The sequence below is a fragment of the Antennarius striatus genome, chromosome 7, assembly GCF_040054535.1.
Source record: "Antennarius striatus isolate MH-2024 chromosome 7, ASM4005453v1, whole genome shotgun sequence".
Classification (NCBI taxonomy): domain Eukaryota; kingdom Metazoa; phylum Chordata; class Actinopteri; order Lophiiformes; family Antennariidae; genus Antennarius; species Antennarius striatus.
Window position 1 is genome coordinate 26,348,993 of NC_090782.1, and position 16,112 is coordinate 26,365,104.

Sequence of the window (16,112 nt, forward strand, 5' to 3'; positions counted from 1 at the left end):
GCAGGGATCAGGTGGAGGAACATTCTTCCTTCTCCACTCCACTCATTAATGCACAGGTGCTGTTTTCCTCTCCATCGCATGCCACCACCTTTCTAAATGTTCCTCCACCAGCTCCGTGCAGATCAGTGTCATCTGTGAACATCATGGTCCATGGGGAATCCAGTCTAACTTCATGTCAGCCTATTACCTCCACTGCAAACAGGAAGGGGCTCAGATCTGATCCCTGATCAGTTCCACCTCTACCTCGAACTCCTGTCACACCTGCAGCACACCTCACCTGTTCTGCTGCCCTCCTTCATGTCCTGTATTGTTCTAACGGACTTCACTGCCAGTCCAGACTTCCTCATGCAGTCCCACACTTCCTCTCTGTCAGACTTTCTCTAGATCTACAAAGACACCATGGAGCTTCTCTTTTGGGGCAGCAGTGTCTCCTTGGTAGAGCAGACGCCTCGCGGTCAGACATTGGTCACTGATCAAGTTGTTCAGTAAAGTTTGGTACTACAACTTTTTTCATCACTGGACATGCTCCTTTAGACGGAGACCCAAGAACTAAGAGGGTTAGTCTTCATAGAAAAACCCTTAAAGGTGTGTGTGTGTGTGTGTGTGTGTGTGTGTCCGTCTGATTGTGGTGATAATGCTGCTGGTGATTGTTGGGCTATTGATAATGCTGAAGAAATTGAATGCCTTAAAGATGATACTAGCAATGATCATGGTGATGAGGATGCCGATTAGAGTATCAATAATTAAGATGCTGATGAACATGATGCTGATACTGCTAACAATGATGACGATGAGGTGAGTGACGTGATGAGCAGTATTCGGTGTTTCATGTACGAATCCATCACATACATCCATGGCCTAATATGTCCTCACATTTGTAGCCTAAAAAACAACCGGTCATGCTCTCGCGTCCCAACAGGTATTGCGATCTCCCACATTATATAAAGTTGTCTTTGTATGATGTGGGAGATGCACCTGAGTAAGACTCCTGTATCAGAGCGGTCATCAGAGTGCGACTCAACGTCAAAACGGCTTTTACCGCGGTCGTCAATTTCCCTGGACAGAAACCCGTCTGAGCCATCAAGGAGGAGTTCCACAGGATTACAGGTGAGTCATGTGGAGATCTGTTAAATTAACTTAAAATTATATCTGACATTGTGCTGCAACCTCAGACTTCAGTACCTCAGTTTAATTTTTTTTTAGGATTTCCCGACATAACTGGCTGCATGGATGGCACCCCATCGAGGCTCCATCCTATAAATCCATCAACCCAAACGTACAGGTACATGTAGATTAGCTATGACTCAGTCTAACATTTTAATAGTCAAACTAACATGTGTCATTCTCTGCCCTGTCAAGATGATGTGTGGTGCTGAAATCCACATTTCTGATGTGGAGGCAATGTAGGTTGGGTCGGTCCACGACTCCTGGATATACGGTGAGTCTTACCTGAAAGGTCTCTACAGGTTGGCCGGACAGAGGGATGGAGATGGGCAGGACGTGCAGCAGGTTAGGGTGATGGATAGAGATGGAAATGTGGCAACTAGTGCCAGTGTCCTGGGTAGATGGAAGGAATACTCTGAGGAGATGAGGAAAATCAGAAAAAGGAGGGTGGAAGATGCAAGTGTGGTGGACCAGGAAGTAGCGGTGATCAGCAAGTGTGAAGGTAGAAGGGCACTAAAGAGGAAGGAACGGGAGGGCACTTGGTCTGGATGGCATTCCTGGAGGTACGGAACCTTCTCTTGGGTGGCTGTGGAGTTTTTGACCAGGTTGTTCAACAGAATTTTAGCGGCTGAGAAGATGCCTGAGGAATGGAGGAAGAGTGTGCTGGTTCCCATTTTTAGGAACAAGGGTCATCTGCTGAGTTGTGGGAACTATGGAGGGATACATTTGATGAATCCCACGATGAAGTTGTGGGTAACGAGTGGTAGAAGGTAGTTAGGACAGATGTGAGTATTTACAGGTGACTTTGGTTTAATTTCCAGGAAAAGAACCACCGATGCATTCTTTTCCTTGAGGATGTTAATGAAGTAGAGAGAAGGTCAGGAGGAGCTCCATGGTGTCTGTGGATCTCGAGAAAGAATGACAGGGTACCCAGAGAGGAACTGGGGTCCTGCATGAAGTCTGGAGTGGCAGAGGTCCGTTAGAACAGTACAGGACATGAACGAGTTCAGCTGAACAGGTGAGGTGTGCTGCAGGTGTGAGGGAGTTCAACATAGAGGTGGGACTGATCAGGGATCAGATCTGAGCCCCTTCCTGTTTGCAGTGGTGATGATGGGCTGACTGATGGAGTTGGACTGGATTACCTCATGGACCATCATGTTCACAGATGACATTGTGAAAGCAGGGATCAGGTGGAGGAACATTCTTCCTTCTCCACTCATTTATGCACAGGTGCTGTTTTCCTCTCCATCGCATGCCACCACCTTTCTAAATGTTCCTCCACCAGCTCCGTGCAGATCAGTGTCATCTGTGAACATCATGGTCCATGGGGAATCCAGTCTAACTTCATATGTCAGCCTATTACCTCCACAGCAAACAGGAAGGGGCTCAGATCTGATACCTGATCAGTCCCACCTCTACCTCGAACCCCTCCCTCACACCTGCAGCGCACCTCACCTGTTCTGCTGCCCTCGTTCATGTCCTGTATTGTTCTAACGGACTTCTCTGCCAGTCCAGACCTCCTCATGCAGTCCCACACTTCCTCTCTGTCATAAACTTTCTCTAGATGTACAAAGACACCATGGAGCTCCTTCTGACCTTCTCTGTACCTCATTAACATTCTCAAGGCAAATAATGCATCTGTGGTCCTTTTCCTGGGAATGAAACCATGTTGTTGCTCGTAAATACTCCCATCTGTCCTAACTCTACCCTGTACCATTTGTTCCAAGAACTTCATTGTGTGACTCTTCAACTCTATCCTTCTAGTGTTTCTACAACTCTGCACGTCACCTTTGTTCCTAAAAATGGGAACCAGCACACTTCCTCCATTCCTCAGGCATCTTCTCAGCCACTAGAACTCTGTTGAACAACCTGGTCAAAAACTCCAGTCACCTCTCAGAGAAGGTTCCATACCTCCAGGAATGTCTTCCAGATCAATTGCCTTCCTGTTCCTTCCTCTTTAGTGCCATTTAGTGCTAGATGTACGTTTCATCTCATCAAGGAAAATATGGTCTAAGACTTTTTCTTTGAAATTGTGTAGAAAAATTTATTTTGAAAAGGAGGGTAACATTCCATTCAAGAACCAGTTACCAGGGAAGAGATCATGTAAAACCAAAGAACAAGTATGAACCAGTTTATGAAGAGGAGCTAAACTCTGCATACATGCAGTGCTTGTATGTCATCCCATGATGCACATAGTTATTCAGCACTTTATTTGTTGCATTGATTGTAGTGTGGCAAAATATATTTTTTAAACGATTGCAAGATACTGCCGCTGTCTGTACTTCTGCTCCACAGGTGGGGAACACGCATGGAAGACAGGAAACCCAAAGGCCTGGAACCCCCCCCCCTTCAGCAGCTGGAGCTCGACTAAGAGTGGCAGATGGGACAGATGGAATTGCAGTCAATCTCCTTTTCTTGCCCTTCTCTATCCCCACTCTATTTCCTTTTCCACCCAACCGGTCAAGGCGGATGACCGTCCTCCAGAGCCTGGATCCTGCCCGGAGTTTCTTCCTCAATGAGGGAGTTTTTCCCCGCCGCTGTTGCTTCTGCTTGCTCTGGTGGGTCTTGTTGGGTTTGTCTGTTAAAGCGCTTTGAAATGTTGATGTGATAAAGCGCTATACAAATAAAAGTGTATTGAACTAATTTGGGCTGTATTTTTCTGAGAAATGACCTTTATCTTGTGGTTTCTGACATGGAGACGCCCTTTGTCGAGACTCTTCATGCTTTTCAAGTTGTTGAAAGTAAGCGGAAGGTTTTAGTGATTACACCTCATGATGTGGGATACTTCAAGACCTTTTTAATGTCCAAACTAGGTTTTAAACTAAATTGGTTTTAAAGTAACTGGGTTTTGAACAAAGTAGGGTCTAAACTAACTAGGTTTTCAAGTTTATTTCTTATATAGCCCAGATTCACATAAAATGTCACAGGGCTTTACGATCTGCACATGGACGATATCCCTCTGACCTTTGTGTACTGCGTGTAGTACGACTCTCACATCGGATAAGGAACAACTCTTCAAAAAAACCTTTTAACAAGGAAAAAAAATAGGGTTTAGTGGGGTTGGGTTTTAGGGGTTAGAGGGTTGGGGGTCAGGGTTAGGGTTATCACGTGAAGCCCTCCGGTGTCACACCTGACCCCGGTGTGTTTGAGGACGCTCCTGGCCTCGTCACTCCAACCAGAGACTCTTTGTTGACAGACACCAGCTGGTCGCCCGCCTGCAGTCCTGAAATACAACAAACACACAGATGGACAAGGTCCAGAGGAACACCTAGGTGTCTGTTCATCATCATCATCATCATCATCAGAGCGTAGTCTCTCTGTGGGGCAGGAACCTACAAACAACAGACCATTTCTATGTGAAGTGGTAAGAGCTGAGATTGATGACGACTGATGATGTCATCGATCATTTGTGGGTTTTTAAAATTTTATATACTATATTGATCATCGAAGGGAAATTAGTGATTGCACAATCTGGAACTGTTCTAGTCATGTGTGCTCAGTGTGTACACGCTCTAACACACACACTGAGGGGGTCTTTAGGCATGCAGTGGGGAGTGGGGGGGTAGAGTGGCCCGCAGCTCTGTCCTCATGAGCAACTTGTAAAGGGGACGGCGCCTTGCTCAAGGGCGCCTCAGCAGTGCTCTGGGGGTGATCTGACACCCCCACTGTCAGCTCACACTACAGGTGTCTGGGTCACGTTCTGTGGCTGCTCTGTGCTGACGTCAGCTGTCCTTAGTCGTCTGTGACGTCATAACGCTTTGTTCCATACTAACAGGTTAGTGCTGATAAGCTAAGGTAACGTTAACCATCTGTCAGCAGAAGGCGCACCTGGAGTCGTGACGTCACATGTTAACACGGTTGGAAATCCAATAGTTTCCCCTCCATCCACGCGTGCCGTCATAACAGCGTCGATCCACGTCACAGCTCCGACAGCGGCAGGTTCGAGGACCGGGACCGGGGACAGAGAGCGAGGACCGGGACCGGGGACAGGGAGCGAGGACCGGGGACCGGGGACAGAGAGCAAGGACCGGGACCGGGGACAGGGAGCGAGGACGGGCTCCATGTCAGGTTTCTGCAGTGGCTCCGACCTAGAAGGTCTAAGTTCTAAAGTTCTTGAGTTCTAAAGACATCCGTGCGATTTCTGCACGTTAACACGGGTCACACACAGATGACGTCACAGCGGTTTCGTGTCGTCGTGGTGACGGTAGGGCTAACCGGAGCAAAGTCGATCTGGTTCGGAAAGCAAAGTCGATCTGGTTCGGAAAGCAAAGTCGATCTGGTTCGGAAACGCCGGCTCTGTTCACAAACGCTAGTTTGACTTGCTGTACTTCCTGGTTTGCCCCCTGGCATCATGGGAGTTGTAGTTTCTACCGTTGAGAGACTAATTACATCCTTTGCTTAGGCTTATTGTAGGAATTAATATTTTGGTTGCATTTTGTATGGAATATTTCTACTATAAATTACAGTTGGTATTCGGTTTTATACATCTTTTGATTATTAGATTTTTTATCTATAGATTACTAGATCGTTTATCTCAAGATTAATACCAGCTGCTTCTGACAGAGGAGTTCAAGGTGGAGGTGGGACTGCATCAGGGATCAGCTCTGAGCCCCTTCTTGTTGCTATGGTGATGGACAGGCTGACAGACGAGGTTAGACAGGAATCTCCATGGACTATGATGTTTGCAGATGACATTGTGATCTGCAGTGAGAGCAGGGAACAGGTGGAGAAGCTAGAGAGGTGGAGGTTTGTCCTGGAAAGGAGAGGAATGAAGGTTAGCCGCAGTAAGACAGAGTACATGTGTGTGAATGAGAGGGACCCAAGTGGAAGAGTGAGGTTACAGGGAGAAGAGATCAAGAAGGTGGAGGATTTGAAGTACTTGGGGTCAGCAGTCCAGAGCAATGGAGAGTGTGGAAAAGAGGTGAAGAAGCGTGTCCAGGCAGGATGGAACGGGTGGAGGAAAGTGTCAGGTGTGATGTGTTTTAGCTTCAGCTAAAATGAAAGGAAAGGTGTACAAAACTGTGGTGAGACCAGCGATGTTGTTTGGTCTAGAGACAGTGTCACTGAGGAAAAGACAGGAGACAGAGCTGGAGGTAGCAGAGATGAAGATGCTGAGGTTCTCTCTGGGAGTGACCAGGAAGGATAGGATCAGGAATGAGTACATCAGAGGGACAGCACATGTTAGAGGTTCTGGAGATAAAGTCAGAGAGGCCAGACTGGGATGGTTTGGACATGTCCAGAGGAGAGATAGTGAATATATTGGTAGAAGGATGCTGAGTTCTGAACTGCCAGGCAGGAGGCCTAGAGGAAGACCAAAGAGGAGGTTTATGGATGTAGTGAAAGAGGACATGAAGGTAGTTGGTGTGAGAGAAGAGGATGAGAAGACAGGGTTAGATGGAGGACACTGATTGGCTGTGGAGACCCCTGAAGGGAAAAGCCAGAAGGAAAAGAAGAAGAAGAAGATCCTTTATCAGCGCCGGGGAGGATTTGCTAGTTTTCTTTTTCATGCTACATGACGAGCTTTGAATTTTGTACAATTGGTTCAACAACACAAAATTAAAAATGTTAAAATTGGCTTTTGAACTGACACTTGAAAAATTAATTCAGGTAGTTTATTCATGAAATATCAGAAAATGCTATTTTCTAATAAAAGGTTCAGAAGAGTTCAACAAGGTTTTTGTTCGTTAGGTTCTCAGGGGAAGAATGGACATCTTCCTGATCCCGATATCAAACAAAGAAAAGCCAATCAGCATCTTCTCTTCATCTTCTTTTTGTTGATGTGGAATCAAGATACGGGAGAACATTTTCCTTTTTTCTGTTATTATCATTATTGATTATGTGAACACATGTTGATAATCAGCAGAACACAGCATTACAATATGCAAGCAATTAAACCTCAGATTTAATAATTTTTACATTTTTAAACTATGTTGAAATTTTAAAACATGTCAGAGAGGTAGATTCAGGGGTCTGAGCTAAAAAAAACAAAGGCACCAATGAACTTGAATGAACTCTATTCATGTTATTTCAGCTTCATCCTGCTAACAATCCAGCAGGTGAATGCATCACCTCCACTCATCTCCTTTCTGACATTCAAGATAAATGTGCTGACATGTCAATTCATTCTTTTATTCCTAATAAATACCTCAAAGATCAGGTCACATTCCAGCTTCTCGACAGACCGACAACTTCAGCAGCCAGTCAGAAACAAACCCGTCAGCAGCCGCTTGAGGGAACAGTCAGACAGTTAGACCTCTGACTGTACGACGAGGAGTATGAAGCATGGATGAAGCAGCTCTGTTCACACCCTGAAGCCTTGTGAAGCAGCTCTGTACACCCCAAAGCGTGGTGAAGCAGCTCTGTTCACACACTAAAACACGGATGACGAAGCTCTGTTCATATCCTGAAGCATGGATGAAGCAGCTCTGTTCACACCCTGAAGAATGATGAGGCAGCTCTGTTCACACCCTGAAGCGTGGTGAAGCAGCTCTGTTCACACCCTGAAGAGTGGTGAAGCAGCTCCGTTCACACCCTTAAGCGTGGTGAATCAGCTCTGTTCACACCCTGAAGCGTGGTGAAGCAGCTCTGTTCACACACTGAAGCGTGGTGAAACAGCTCTGTTCACACCCTGAAGCGTGGTGAAGCAGCTCTGTTCACACCCTGAAGCGTGGTGAAGCAGCTCTGTTCACACCCTGAAGAGTGGTGAAGCAGCTCCGTTCACACCCTTAAGTGTGGTGAAGCAGCTCCGTTCACACCCTTAAGCGTGGTGAATCAGCTCTGTTCACACCCTGAAGCGTGGTGAAGCAGCTCTGTTCACACCCTGAAGCGTGGTGAAGCAGCTCTGTTCACACCCTGAAGCGTGGTGAAACAGCTCTGTTCACACCCTGAAGCAAAGATGAAACAGCTCTGTTCACACACTAAAACACGGATGACGAAGCTCTGTTCACATCCTGAAGCACGGATAAAGCAGCTCTGTTCACACCCTGAAGTGCGGTCAAGCAGCTCTGTTGACACCCTGAAGCCTGGTGAAGCAGCTCTGTTCACACCCTGAAGCGTGGTGAAGCAGCTCTGTTCACACCCTGAAGCGTGGTGAAGCAGCTCTGTTCACACCCTGAAGCGTGGTGAAGCAGCTCTGTTCACACCCTGAAGCGTGGTGAAGCAGCTCTGTTCACACCCTGAAGCGTGGTGAAGCAGCTCTGTTCACACCCTGAAGCGTGGTGAAGCAGCTCTGTTCACACCCTGAAGCGTGGTGAAGCAGCTCTGTTCACACCCTGAAGCGTGGTGAAGCAGCTCTGTTCACACCCTGAAGCGTGGTGAAGCAACTCTGTTCACACCCTGAAGCGTGGTGAAGCAGCTCTGTTCACACCCTGAAGTGTGGTGAAGCAGCTCTGTTCACACCTTGACGTCGTCGTGGCTGTCGATGTGACGTCAACCACAAAAATGGGGACAGCCTGAACTTGGAGCAGCTCCCTCTAAAAGCTGCCTGACGGCCGTCCCCACCTGATGGTGAGTCTGCAGATGTCAGATGACACCAGAGGACGGTGTCTGAAGCGGGAGTCTTATCAGTCGTCTGCTGACTGCAGCTAACAGGAAATGGTAGAAAAGAAGATTTCCGTTGGGCGAGAGGAGCTGCAGCAGCGCTACCATGTAGGAGGTTATTATTCACAGATGTTGGGCTCTGGAAGGAGAGCTGTTGTTCTGTTCCTTACAGGAACCCAACTCCCTCAGCCTCATGGGCTGTTTCACACAACTGTACTATGAGCACTTCATGCATTTGATTGCAGCTATTTCGGGTCTCGCTGGCTAAATAATCACGATTGATCTCAATATGATTAGTCAAACATTTTAAATTCCATATTTCCTGTAGGTTTCTATGCAGCGATCCGTTTGGTGAACGTGTAACATAGAAATGACACAAATCAAGTCATTCTAGAAAACGCCTCCAACCGCCTCCAACCGCAAACCGTTAACCTGCCCTCACCTGCTTTATGAGCCACAGACCGGAGCCCCCCGACGAGCCCCAGCAGCCCCCCCGCGAAGCACATCTGGAAGACGAACACGTCCTTTCGCTTCCTCCGCATGGCTTTCTCTCGTTTCAGCATCACTCCTCCTCCGGCGGCCGCCTCCGGCATCCCTCCGACCACCACGCGGGCCATGGCGCTCTTCCTCCGGCGAGCGTTCCGGCGGAACCCCCGGTGGTGGCGCAAAATTGCGACGAACTGGAGCGAGGAGGCGGAGAGGAGAGATGCGCTGGATCTGTGCTAAGTTACGAGATGAGAGAACATGACTACTGGCTGCTGGACGGGTTGGTAAAGCCCTTCACAATACACGGTCACACTTCCGTTTACACGTTTCAAAATAAAAGGCTTAAACAAGGAAGTTTTCTATCAATCTTCAAGTACGCGCAATAAACACATCCAGCCCAACGCTATAACTTTTCATACTCATACACAATCGATCTTTCAATATTACAAAGTCCATAAACACAGTAAAATAATGCAATACAAATAAATCCAGGTAAAAATCCGTCTGATTAACATAAAGCTCTGCAGTTTCCAGTAGTTTTCCCTCATAGGTCATTGTAATATCACTTTCGTGTTAACAGGCATTCTTTAGATGATTTTTAAGTTTTTCTTCATTCATTCTGGATGGGTGGAGCCTTCGTCACCTGACTCCATGTCATTCCAGCTCTGGCTAGATGTGGGGTTAGGGTAGGGTTACATGTCTGTTCATTCTGAAATGATTATTTCATCTTCTTTGTGAACTCCAGATATTTTACAGTGGGGGTGGGGATGTGGAGACGTTCCTCTGCCTCTTCCTGCCTCACAGATGGAATCAGAGGGGCTTCCTGATGGATCCAGGTGTAACTGAGATCCATTGACGATAGATGGATGAAGAGCTTTTTCATATTTTTAACATTACAGCTTGTTCTCAATGTCTCAGACTGAATCTGTAGTGCTTCTATTTCATTATTGATATAAATAGATTTGATTAATTTTCAAGAACATCTATGAAGACTCACCCCAGCTTAAACAAAAAACTTTCAGGTTATGTTCTTAAAAATGAGTCTTGAGGGAAATAATTAGTTGCAACAATGCGTAGAAACAAGTAGGCTTTTATAGGACATCAACATCCCCAACAAACACAATGACATTGATCTTTCATCCTTTGAATAGGCATGTGTGCTCAAAGGCTCTCCAATGATTGGGGTCACGCCCTCTGACCCTTCTATATGGAAACTTGCCACAGATGCTTTTATTTTGGAGGTAACGTCCAGAGAGGAACTTAAAAAGTGAAGAACAGCAGAGTCTTGGAACGGAGCCACCCCTGACTGAGGAGCATCACTGGAACACATGTTTGCAGAAACACTCAGGTCCACGCTCCCTCCTCTTCCTCCTCTTCCTCCCTAATATTTCACACATTCGGGAAACATCACTCTGCACGAGGTATAACTGCACGAGGTGTAACTCTAACCCTAACCCAGTCTGTAACCCTTACCCAAACCCAGTCTGTAACCCTAACCCAAACCCAGTCTGTAACCCTTACCCAAACCCAGTCTGTAACCCTAACCCAAACCCAGTCTGTAGTCTGTAACCCTAACCCAGTCTGTAGTCTGTAACTCTATCCCTAACCCAGTCTGTAGTCTGTAACCCTAACTCTAACCCAGTCTGAACTCTAACCCTAACCCAGTCTGTAGTCTGTAACCCTAACCCACTCTATAGTCTGTAACTCTAACCCAGTCTGTAGTCTGTAACCCTAACTCTAACCCAGTCTGTAGTCTGTAACCCTAACTCAAACCCAGTCTGTAGTCTGTAACCCTAACCCAGTCTGTAGTCTGTAACTCTAACCCTAACCCAGTCTGTAGTCTGTAACTCTAACCCAGTCTATAGTCTGTAACCCTAACCCAAACCCAGTCTGTAGTCTGTAACTCTAACCCCAACCCTAGCTGTGGAAAACGTCCTTCTTGGTTCCCGTGTCCAAGTGTTTTCTGCGCATGCACACTTATAGCAGGGAACAAAACCCGATGACCATGGTTACCGTGGAAACAATTAACGTTAGTTCTAAAATGTATAATGTGATAAGTATGGACCAATCACTAAAAGGTTAGTTTGCAAAGCAGCAAATCATCTCTATGACGTCATCGAGACGCTTTGACGCTTTAAGGCTTTGACGCTTTAATGTCTATCAAAGTCAGTTTAGTCATCAAAGTCATCAACTCCAGAACCACATCACCTCCAGAACCACCTCACCTACACAACCACCTCACCTCCACAACCACATCAACTCCAGAACCACATCAACTCCAGAACCACCTCACCTCCAGAAACACATCACCTCCAGAACCACCTCACCTCCAGAACCACATCACCTCCACATCCACACCACCTCCAGAACCACATCACCTCCACAACCACCTCACCTCCAGAACCACCTCACCTCCAGAAACACATCACCTCCACAACCACCTCACCTCCAGAACCACATCACCTCCAGAACCACATCACCTCCACAACCACCTCACTTCCACAACCACCTCACCTCCAGAACCACCTCACCTCCAGAATCACCTCACCTCCACAACCACCTCACCTACACAACCACCTCACCTCCAGAACCACCTCACCTCCACAACCACCTCACCTCCAGAACCACCTCACCTCCAGAATCACCTAACCTCCACAACCACCTCACCTCCAGAACCACCTCACCTCCAGAATCACCTCACCTCCACAACCACCTCACCTACACAACCACCTCACCTCCAGAACCACCTCACCTCCAGAACCACCTCACCTCCAGAAACACATCACCTCCACAACCACCTCACCTCCAGAACCCCCTCACCTCCAGAACCACCTCACCTCCACAACCACCTCACCTCCAGAACCACCTCACCTCCACAACCACCTCACCTCCAGAACCACATCACCTCCAGAACCACACCACCTCCAGAACCACATCACCTCCACAACCACCTCACCTCCAGAACCACATCACCTCCAGAACCACATCACCTCCAGAACCACATCACCTCCAGAACCACATCACCTCCAGAATCACCTCACCTCCACAACCACCTCACCTCCAGAACCACCTCGCCTCCAGAATCACCTCACCTCCAGAACCACCTCACCTCCAGAACCACCTCACCTCCAGAACCCCCTCACCTCTAGACTTTTACAAACTCTCCTCTGAACTAAATATGTTAGTATTTATTTAACGTAACATATACAGTATATATATTAGGTGTGTTTCTCTGAAAATGAATAAAAAATAGTTTGTTTTTATTTTTTATCACAAATTTGCCTGTTAGTCTCAACTTTATTACCTTTGAAATGTCTGTTAATGTGATTAAATGCTTTATAAATAAAATTTGATTGATTTATTGATTAGTAATGACCTATCGAAAGGGGACAATGTCAGATGTGTGATTGATTGTGGAATAATGGTGCTGAATAACGTGGATAATGGTAATTGTGCTAAGAAACAAACTAACAAACATCCTTCAAAATTAAACTGGTTATTTTCCAGTTGGATGACATCATTAACATGTGACACGTCATTAACATGCAGTTCTTCTTCACTGACATGACTCTCGTGAACAGCTGATCCCGTCAGCAGCCTCTGTCGCCCCCCAGAGACGAACAGCAGAGCCAGGAGGAGGAACAGAAGAATGCTCCAGAGGGTAGGAGACCTTCCACCGAAAACGTTCTAGTATTTACTTCACCTGCCTCTCATTTGACTTGTTACGTTCATGTGCTGCAGTTCTCCACAAGTCCAACGACTGCTGACTGACTTTGTGTTATCTTCCTAAAACTGTAATCATTCACTTCTTCCACACCTGTAAAGGATGAAAATGTAACGCCCACAGCCGAGAACCTGGGCGGGGCACAGGAGCAGATAGCGGAGGGGAGTCAGAACATCACTGCTGTTGATGGCAGGCTACGTGCCCTCCAGGTGAAATACGAAAGAGCCTCCACTCCCAGACAGAAAGGCAGGAGAAGATACTTCAGGAGCACAAGAAGGAGGTGACCCGGCTCAACGACCTTCTGGAGAAGAAAGAGCTGGAACTCACGATGGCCAACCAGCATACCAGAAAATACAGGGACACCTTGTACGAGCTGCAAGACACAAAGCTGGCAATGGAGCGCCAGCAGGGGGTGGCCGTCAAGAGAGAGGAGCAACTAATGGAGATGCTCACCAAGAATGAGGAACCCTTTACCAGATCCCTGGTTGAGCAGAAGGACCAGATGGAGAAGCAGCTTTCTGAGCAGAAAGAGATTTCTTTGATTTTTAAAAAATACATTTATTCATAAAAGCCAAATTAGAAGATAATCACACTGACACAAAACCAAAAGAGATTCACACAAAAAGAAATTCACATCAAAAACATTCCTGAATGAAGAAAACTAACATTTATCAAACTAAAAACAGAGTCTCCTGTCTCCATGTTGAATATGCTCCATTCATATTCAAAGTACAGGACTTAAAACACAGAAGAAGAAGAAGAAGAAGAAGATTTTTGAAGAAGAAGACGAAGAAGACGAAGAAGACGAAGAAGACGAAGAAGACGAAGAAGACGAAGAAGACGAAGATTTTTTTGATTTTTGCAAAAACACTTTAATCTCATTGAAACATTTTGCAGTTTTACATTAGATGAAAGCATTTAAGTGCCTCAGAACATCTTTTCCAAACAAACTTCAATCACATTTAACATTTAGAACATTTAGAACATTTAGAACATTTAGAACATTTAGAACATTTTACAATTTTTCATTAGATGAAATTTCAAAAACACTAAACACTCAAAAACATTAAACACCAAGAAACAAAGGGAAATACAATATAAAAATTAATGCATTATAACAGGAAGTTTGCAAAAGTGAGGTGGTCATCAACTAAAGTGCATAGGACATTTTTGTAACACCAGATGTTCCTAAAGTTATTCAGGTCTTTTGTCAATTTATAGAAACCAAATTCTAGTTTTAAGCGACATCTGATGTTACAGCAAAAAACAGTAGCTGCTTCTTGAGCGGTATTGTTTTCAGTTCTCCTCTTCCTGGTCACAGAAATTGTGAGTTTTGCCTCCCCAGAAATAAAATGTAAAAGCTGCCACTTTCTCTGATTCGATCTATTGTACCCAGAACCGTAGATGGATTTCCTGATACTAAAGTTTTCATTGAACAAGTTAAAAACATTCGTTAGAAGAGTGAAGAGCACTGCAAGTCTCCCACACTCACTGAAAGTATGAAAGACTGTCTCCTGAAGAGGACAGAAGGGACACTGGCTGGACACCGCAGGGGCAAAAACAGACAAAAGCATTGGAACCGATGGCACCATGTAAAAGTCTCCACTGGAGGTCGGATGGTTTTTTCTTGAGGGGAGGTTTGTACAGAAGTCTCCACTGCGGGTCAGGTCCATTTCCCCTCATCCTGTTGGCCCAGGTAGTAGGTGCTCTGTTACACAGGTTTTTCTTGTTGATCACTTTTACGCATTGTTTGTACAGTATTTTTTTGTTGGCCGTGTGCAGGCTGATCTGTCGTTCATCTCCGAGGAGAGGACCCTCCAGTTCTCTAAGCATGACAGACTGTCTCCTGAAGGGGACAGAGGGGACACTGGCTGGACACCGCAGGGTTAAAAACAGAGGTAAAGCATTGGAACCGATGGCACCATGTAAAAGTCTCCACTGGAGGTCGGATGGTTTTGTCTTGAGGGGAGGTTTGTACAGAAGTCTCCACTGTAGGTCAGGTCCATTTCCCGTCATCCTGTTGGCCCAGGTAGTGGGGGCTCTGTCACACAGGTCTTTCTTGTTCACTTTTACACATTGTCTGTACAGTATTTCTTTGTTGGCCGTGTGCAGGCTGATCTGTCGTTCAGAGGACCCTCCAGTTCTCCAAACAGGGACTGATGTGGACCTCAGGGAAAGGGTCTTTATTGTCAGACACAGTCCCTGTACTTTAGTCCAGGAGGAGGCTTCTCTCCTTCCCGGAGAGTCTTTGCCTCCACAGTTGTAGCCCCCGCTCGATCTCTAGAGATGTTGGGTTAAAGGTTCTAGAGAACAGGAAGCCCACCCCACCACTCAGCGTGGTGTTGAGGCTCAGGACCACCTGTCCTTCCCACTCCTTCATCCAGTCCACCTCATTGTTCTCGTCGCTGTGTGTTTCTTGTAGAAACAGAACATCAATAGTTTTCCTCCTTGCTGTGTCAAAGACCAGAGCCCTTTTCCTTTCTTCTCTGGCTCCATTTACGTTTAACGTCCCCTCTCTAAAAGAATCCATGATGAGGGGAAAGTTGAAGGGACCTTAAAATAACTAAATAGGAAAAATAATAAAAGCAAAATTAAAAGCTGTTGTTTACGGACTTTACTCATTTTTTTTGAGTCGGTATATCTCTTGGTCACTGAGTTCTGATGTGGCTCTGTTTTTAATAAGTTGTTTTGCCGAATTATAAAAAAATAATTTATCAGGGAAAAACTGTTCTAGATTCAGACCTTTCATGCCTTTAGTTTGTTGTAAAAACAATTTAAACATTCTTTCAGGGTACAAATCGTGCTGTTGACTGGCAGTGACTGGAGTAGGAGATAAGTCACTGCAATCAGACATCCATCCATCACTGTCACTACTGTCTGGAACACTCGGTGGGACCTCAATCCGGCCAGCTTTAAAACATTCTTCCGCTCACCGCGCCGCCTGGTCGGAACAGGAATCCATTCAGACGAATGGTCGTCTGTGATATCTTCAGTACCTGTCTGGTTTCCTGTCTCAACATTCTCATTTTCATCACCAGTCTCCCTCCTATTCTCACCCACTGCACCTGTCACCACCTTAGTCTCACCCAGTGTACCTTTCTCACCCAGTTCACCTACCACCTCCATGAACTCATCCATTTCACTCATTACCTCTCCATCGTCCCCCTGTTCATCTGTCAGCCCCCCATTCTCATCCCCC

At 46.2% G+C, this 16,112-nt stretch overlaps 1 long non-coding RNA gene across 2 annotated transcripts; it reads left to right on the forward strand.

The window, feature by feature from the left end:
* Positions 1 to 9,336: 9,336 nt before the first annotated feature.
* LOC137599419 (uncharacterized) lies at positions 9,337 to 13,550 on the forward strand. 2 transcript variants are annotated; one of them, XR_011036811.1, is made up of 4 exons: positions 9,337 to 9,469; positions 10,341 to 10,537; positions 12,771 to 12,850; positions 13,015 to 13,550. It is a non-coding gene; the product is annotated as an uncharacterized lncRNA (long non-coding RNA). The 2 variants fall into 2 exon arrangements; XR_011036810.1 differs by lacking the exon at positions 9,337 to 9,469 and having other exon boundaries at positions 9,943 to 10,537.
* Positions 13,551 to 16,112: the final 2,562 nt, after the last annotated feature.